Below are 7,847 nucleotides of genomic sequence, written 5' to 3'. Positions count from 1 at the left end.
ATTAAGATAGTGGTGGTAATATCTTTTGGAAATGACGGATAATAATAGTCGATGAATAGTAAGATTTCTGATGATTTTGGTCTCTATTGTGGGTTAGTTGAAATTTGTTAAAGCACTAAGTAGAATGACTTGGATTGTTGATTTTAGAAAAGTCATTCGTCAGTGCGTTGTGACAACTTCTTGTTGTGCCACAGTCGGGGAATTTTTTAAAATTTTTATTGATGGCACTAAATGTTGAGTTTCAAGCAAGTTTGGAATCGTGGAGTGAGATGTCAGTTATATTATTTTAATCGTGGAGCCAGTATGGATTCTTTCGGAATTTCAGGTGTTGAAGTTTGGTTTCCAAATTTGTTGAGTGTTTGGAAAGATGATAATGTAATGGAATCGAAAAGTAATGGTGGAGTGAGAGCGGGATGGTTGTGGTCACTCCAGTTTTACGACAACACATGGTGAAATTTTAAATAGGTGTTGTCATGAGTTTTTATTTTATAAATTCTAAGGTAGTTGCATGAAATTGGTGGAAGTGGCAGCGGTAAAATAGAACCCACTGGATCATAAAGCAAGAGTGCGTGGGTGTCCAAAGTAATTTTTTAAGCAATGTCATTCCGGGTGGTTGATGTAAGTCTTAAATTTGTGATTGAAGTTGGTTTTGACATCATTTCTTTCACAATAGGTGACTAACTACGACACAACAATGGGAGGATCTGTTCTCACCTTATTTCTAATTCGGTGAGATGGAGTAAAGTTTTGGTTGTGGTGTGTGTGTGAATATTTAAATTATTCCTACTGTAGTTTTTGGGTAGTATCCTCAAAGCTTGAAATTATGGAATGCAAATTCAACGCTTCGATTTGAATGGTAGAGATTCTGGTTATTTTGTCGAAGTTTCGAGGTAATGATTAATTGGTAGTTGTGTCGTAGTCATGGATTCGGAATAAATCCAGTGGTGATCCCAAGTGAGCTAGAGTTCATTTAAGCGATGAGTCTTGATGCCGTAAATCCTATGTGGTAGTTTGAGAGTTGCATGGTGATGTTGATTTTGATGGTTTGTGTCGTTATAGGTATATTTCATGATGTAGCATTATGGGAGAGGGTTTTCCCCTGTTGACTCAAGAAGCGCCTAGAGTCAAGGTTTATTAAGAGTTTTAGTATTGAGAGTAGTAGATATTGATATGTTGATCAGCGTCTCTTCTCGGGATCGTATGGTGGTGGGACCACTCATTGATCCAAGTTTGATTTGGGAGGTCTTCGCAATTTGGTTGTGCGTTCATCCGTTGGTGTCGAGATGATTAGTTGAGGTTTCTAGTGCGATTTCGAACGGGTTTTGGTGGATATCGAAGATTTGTGGAGCTTTTGAGCTCGAAGTTAGAGGACTTGCCTTTCGTGTCCTTTAAGTTATTTCTTCTGGAACTTGAGCTGAGTTTAGCCATGAGTTTTGATTCTTGCTTGAACTTATAGTTTTCATTGGATGGTGAACCACAAGTGTAATAGTGGGCCTGATATGGAAATTAATTTTTATATTCGATGATTAATCTTGATGCTACGAGCTCGGTTTATAGGAGAATCTTTTTGGTGGGAAGCCGTGGCGCCTGGGAGGCGTAGGAGACTTGAGCATATCTGATTTTCAGATCATTTTCTGCTAACAAAGTAATTGTTATTGGAAGGTTAAGTCAGACAGCTTGATTTGACCGTGCTAATTATTTTGTGGGCATTAACAGTCAGTTTTATTTATGGTAAGCAAAAAGGAGGAAAACTCGTTTTCTCATGATAGTTATGTTGCAGTTTATCTCTTGGATTCTTGTGAAGAGATTTATAGATATAGCAGGATCAGGAGAGAACTTGAATTCCGATTTGTTGCCAGATTTTATGTTCAAAGTGGAAATGTCATAATTTTGGTGAAGAGATTTAAGTGACGTAGTTATTGATCAGTGCATAATTCCATCCCGGCAATTGAGGTTAAACTCTTGTTAGACTAATCACTTAAGCAGAGCAGGGTTGCTTGGTGAACTTGCGAGAGCCTTGGCTCCGCGAAGTATCTCGGTATTAGAAGTGTGATTGCTGCAATTTGTGTAGTGTTCGAATTTTCAGATTTGTTCTTCTAATGGGTCTTAATTTTGACCTCTATGAGAATCTTATCCAGTGGATTTCAACGTAGAATCATACGCCTAGTATTGCCGAGTTGGTTGCGTGATGTGAGAAGATTTAAGGCCGACGTTGAAATCGAACTCTGCTCCTCGAGTGTGTTAGCTATTTTTGTTGTATGGAAAAGCATGAGCATGCCTATTGGTATTTATATTTTGGCTTAGGCACTGTGGAACTACTTTCAAGAAATGTTCACAGTATGTTATAGATTCGTAGTCATTTCGGAGAAATCCTACTTGTTAGCGGAAGTGCGAGAATCAGTGAAGATTCGGAGTCTCTGAAAAAGGTTCCGCTCGCGTTGAGCAAGGGATTGGTGAGTCAGAGACCAGTGTTTTAATTGTGGTGATGCCGCGTTTGGATGGGTAGAGTCGAGCCATTAAGTTTCTTAATGAAACAAAGGGTAGTATATTGTCGATCAATGATTGTTGACCTTGGCTTGTTCAGATTGGAATTTCGAGGACAAAATTTTCTTAAGGAGGGGAGATTGTAATATCCCGGACCCAATTTTACCTATTTATTAGGTATAGCACGAGTTACTGAAGAATTTAACCGTGCTAGGTAATTTGGTAATTTAACACTCGACTTTATTGTCGAGTTTTTCTCAAAATGTCAAGTTCTTTTATGGACCCGAGGTCTTAGTGCGCGTCGATACGAGTTCATCGGTGTCCTCCAATTATTTTTGGAGTTTCAATTATTTTCTACGATTTATCGAAGGCTTGGTGTTATAGTTAATTTTTCTGAAATCAGATTATAACTTTTAATCTTGGCCATCTGATCGGTTAGGGTTTCGATCTGGACCGTTGGTTCGGGTATAAAGGGAAAACAGATGGGTTGACCTTGTCAAACCCACATACGGGCGTTGACCCGAGCCCGGACTGCTCTCTCTTCCTCTCCGCCTGCCTCCATCATCTCCGACGTGGTGACGCCGATTCCGGCCACCACTTGCTGCAAAAACACCACCTAATCATTCCCCTCATTCTTCTCTTCAAAACCCAGTCTATTGATCGCAATTGCAACGCGATTCGGTGGTGATCGGTCGAGGGTAGCTCGACTGTGTTTGCCAATTTCCTACGTTTTCCGGCGAGTTCATCGGACGCCGATGGTAAGTCTCAGCTCGCCTTTCTCTTCTCTTCATCTCTGTGTCTTTGTTTCTTAAAATCGAACCTTAATCTCAAAATCCTTTTTCTCTCTGCCTCTTTCTGGGTTCCGGGTTCCTAGCTCCGGCGACCTAGTTCAGTGGTTTCCGACAAGTGCTTCGAGTTTTGGTGAGTCCTTAAAGCCTTGCGGGGAGTCTAGTTGGACCTTGGAGTGACTTGTGGAGCTGCAACCATTGAACTGGACCAAGGTAGAAGCTTGGTGCGTTTTGGCGTAGAGGGGACCCGAGGTGGTGTGGTGCTGATTCGGTGGAGGTGGCGCTTAAGGAAGCAGCTGGGGATGTTTGGAAGTCCTCCATGTTGAGGTTTGGCAAGGAGGAGCTTCTGGTTTATGAAGAAGAACAATTTGAAGGTAAGCTTGGTGTTTCAGCTTTTGTGTTGGGTTGTAGTGAGGTTTGAGTTCGGGTTAGGTGTTTTGGTGTTGTTGCTCGGTGTTATTTGGAGATGGTTAATGACTGTTTCATTGTTGTGGTTGATATTTGTCGATAACTTGGTGATAGGAGTTTATGGGGAGGTTATGGCGAAATTCCGGCAAGAGAATCCGACGAGGGCAGAATCAGGCAGAGACTATTGAGGTAGTTATCGACATTTTTCCATGCTGTTGTGTATCGTTTCAGTAATAGGAAAGTTTGTAGGTTGTAGTCGGAAAATCTTTCTAAGTGAGGCAAGTTTCTATTTTAGGAAACTTTATATTTATGAGTAAACCCTTTTTTGGGTAACCTTAGTAATTTGGTTGACGTGTTAAAGGCATGGAAATTGCTTGTGACTTCAACTGCCGGTTAAGATTTGGTTTGGAACCAAATAAGTTTTAGTATGTGAAGTTAGTAGAAAATGATTCTAATATCTATTGGTCAACCTGGTCAAACTTGGTCAATTCTGGTCAACCTAGGAAATCCTAGTCAAACTAGGAAGAAGTCGATTCGTTAATGATTATTGGAGTCCGGTCTGACAAATTTATTCTTCTGTTTATTGTCAGACGTGGGATTGACTCGAGATTGTGAATAGTGGAGGCAGCGCTCGAGGAGTATGCCGAGCATTGAAAGGCTTAGGCCTAATACTGTGAGTGGACTTTTATTTGAAATAATATGCATGCTATGGTTCATGATTGTAACATTCCTTTTGTTGGAGTTTTGACGTCAATTAATTTTGTACGCTTTTATTTCTCTGAGAGAGTTACCGAAAATGGGATTTTCGGTGAATATAAATACGTATTTATGAGAGAGTATGTATAGAAAATGCTAGCTAGCCATATGTGTCTGTCCACCTTAATGGCGTAGCATATAGCCGCATTATGGTGTGACATGAGCGTTGGACGTAAGCGTAGTAGCCCTATTTGAGTGTTTAATTCATATAGGGGGGTATGGACACATATTTATACACCCGTCTGTCCACCTTAATGGCGTAGTGTAGCACCGCATTAAGGCGTGACGTGAGCGTTGGACGCGAGCGTAGTAGCCCTATATAGACTCTTGAATTTATATAGGGAGTATGGACGTGTGTAAATACATACATTTATTATAGAGCCTGAGAGGCTCGATAGTATGAGATGAAAGTTTTATCGCTTGCAGCATGCATTCGATTTTTCTTTGGAAATTGTTTTGGGGAAACAAATATTTTATTCGTAAATTTATTTTTGTCCACTCACTCTAACGTTTCGTTTTCAAATGTTTTCCCCTGGGCTCTTCGTTTTAAAAATGCCCAGTTTGCAGGATTGCATAGTTGTGGTCTGACGTATTTGGAGAAGAGGCATAGTCAATAGTGTAGCTTCCGCTCATTTTTATGTTTCTAGTTTATTTCCTTTCAAATAGAGTTGCTCTGAACTGTGGCTGTTGGCTATGAGATTATCTTGTTTAAATTGGTAATTAAATTGGGAGATGTTGTGATATGGGGAGCACGAAGGTTCCAGGAGTTTAAGGTTGGATTTAAATTTTCAGAAGTGTTTGCAGGTATTAATAGGAAGGGTTGTCCATTTTCAAGGGAGGTTATGCCGATTTTTCGGTAAATTTTCCTTGGAGGTGGTCCCCGCACGACTTACTCTGGGTTTCAGGATGAAATTTGGGGTGGGTCGTGTCACCTGCTCTCCGCGCTTAATGTCTTTAATTTTGATCGTTTTAGTATAGGCTGTTGCATAGGCTTCTCTTTGTAATTTCCTTTCTCTCATCAAAAAAAAAAAAAAAAAACTAAGTAAACTTTGTTAATCATTGGATTTGGTTGTCAGACTAGGGCCGTATAACCCATAATGCTTGATCTAGACCATTGTTATTAGACTCGGGCCGTTTTGGAAATATATGAGTGAGAGACGGCCAAAATTTTCTAGAGAAGGGACAACACTGACTCGATGTCCTCATCTCCATCTCTTACACCGACCTTATGGGGAGAAGGCTCGAGAGAATTCAGGAGCCCTGGAGGCGATGCTCCACCGCCCTTGAGACACGTGATTAAGGATGATGATTTCTTCTCTCTTTTGTTTGGGTGGGGGGGGAGGGACTACACATGGGGTCAGACGACCCTTTCAGGGTTGACCCATCAATGTTGCTCGCGGTGTTTCAAACTTAGAAACCCTTGATCTTCAATTCAACCTGGGAAGGTGAAATCGAGCAGTAGGAATTCAGGGTTTTTCGAGATTATTTCTTAAATTCGAGTCAGGGCATTACAATTTATCTTGCTAACTTTATAGAAAAAACTAATTAAACAAAAACAGAAGAAGAATATGATATCAAAACACTAACCGGAAAGCAATTTGGGATGAAATTGGTAAATATTCCTTTTATAAATCTTGTTACGGGGTAGCGGCTAGTTGAAGATCTTTGGCTTCAAGTAATACAGAATCAACTCTTGATCAGTAGGGTTGAATCGATAACGAGGTGAAAGAGAGCGAAAATATTCATCAGTTGTTGTTGCCTCATTGTTCTCTTGATTGTTTCCTTCCATCGAACTGGATCGTTAAGATAGTCAAAGCTACCATAGGCTTTTAAGAAACATAGTTCTAGTTTATTTTTTCTTTTTTTTATAGAGAATGAGAAATACTAGCTGTTAAAGATTTGAATATGTGTTTGCGTAGGTTTAAGTTTTCTATTCCTATTTTTCAGTAGCATTGATGGTATAGGATTAGGGTCAGTGAATATTGTTATATGGATTAAATGTTATCATTTAATTAATACTATGAAGATAAGTGTACGTAATCGATCATTGCTTTTCTAGTTTTTCACATTTCCTTTCTGTCGTTTTTTAGAGCTTCTTTTTTATATAATAATTCATAGATGAACAAGATTCTCCTTATAATACATTAATCGTTAGAAACAAATTATAATCCCATGCCCAGTCCTGCCCATGCCATTGAATATAACGCAATACATCCTACATTAAGGAATTCGAAAGCTTTGGAATGAAATATATCATGACAAATTAATTAACAATCGTATGCAATTACTAAAAAGAATGAAGCTCGATCGGTTGAGTAGCTGGGAACTAGTAGTTGAGTCCATAGCCATCATCATCAGACTCATCATAAGTTTCATGCTCTTCACATATTAGAGAACGGACCGAGAGTTGATAGGAGTATAAAATGCGACGTTCTTAATATGTTTTTATCTCCAGTTATACTTTGCTTAACCCTTATTGTTGTAATATTGAGTCATTTAGTCAAGTTAAGAGTTTCTGGTAGAGTCGGTTGTATATTGTGCTAAAACGAGCTGAAAACGCAGAATTTGTCAAGAGTTTTATTTAGAGTAGGATTCCTTGTGCAACTAGGAAGCCTAGTTGAATTAAAAGTCTTCATTATTTGACGATTCTGTAATATTTGTGATAATTACCTTGTCTTTATTTTATTTCTTCTTTCTTATTGTCAGAAATTAAAGAAGAGAAAATGTAGCGCGAATTGAGAATTAAATAAGGAGATAATTGATAAACGCACAAAGTGTTAGACAATAAGAGCATAAATCGAGAAAAGACAGCTAAATCGTGGATTTAAGAGAAAATGTAGAAAACCCAAAAGAGGCCCAAGTCCAAAGAAGGAAGAAGAAGCAAATTTGGATTCCAACTCTAAAAGGGAGGAGAAAAGTCAAAATTGTGGAGCTAGTCCCACATCATTAATTGAGGAGAAGTTCAATTTGAACAAGTAATCCTTGCTATGAAGACTCTTGGAGGCTAAGCAATGTATCCGGACATGATTCAAGCTATATTCAAAACATTATTGCACATGTCTAGAAATATCTTTAGAGATAAGATAAATATCTTTGAAGATAAGGAAAATATCAGTGGAGATAAATAGCAGACTTTGTGCAATCGAGGAGGACCGTTGGATCAAGATTGAATCAAGGGCTAAGAGAAATTTATGGACACTATATAAAGGCTGCTTGGCTTCATAAATGGGCATCACTTCTTCCATACAAACACAAGCCGGAACTCTACCAATTCCTCACCATAAACCCTATACAGAAACTAGATTAGCCGAACCACCACTATCTCCCTTTTGTTTTGTATAATTCCATCACCAATTCCACCACCTTTGCAGCAACCATTCAAGGTTTCTACAAAGTGCGATCCATTCTTCT

The sequence above is a fragment of the Fragaria vesca genome, linkage group LG7, assembly GCF_000184155.1.
Source record: "Fragaria vesca subsp. vesca linkage group LG7, FraVesHawaii_1.0, whole genome shotgun sequence".
Lineage (NCBI taxonomy): Eukaryota > Viridiplantae > Streptophyta > Magnoliopsida > Rosales > Rosaceae > Fragaria > Fragaria vesca.
The sequence above is the reverse complement of the archived record's forward strand: the minus strand, read 5'-3'. Positions refer to the sequence as shown.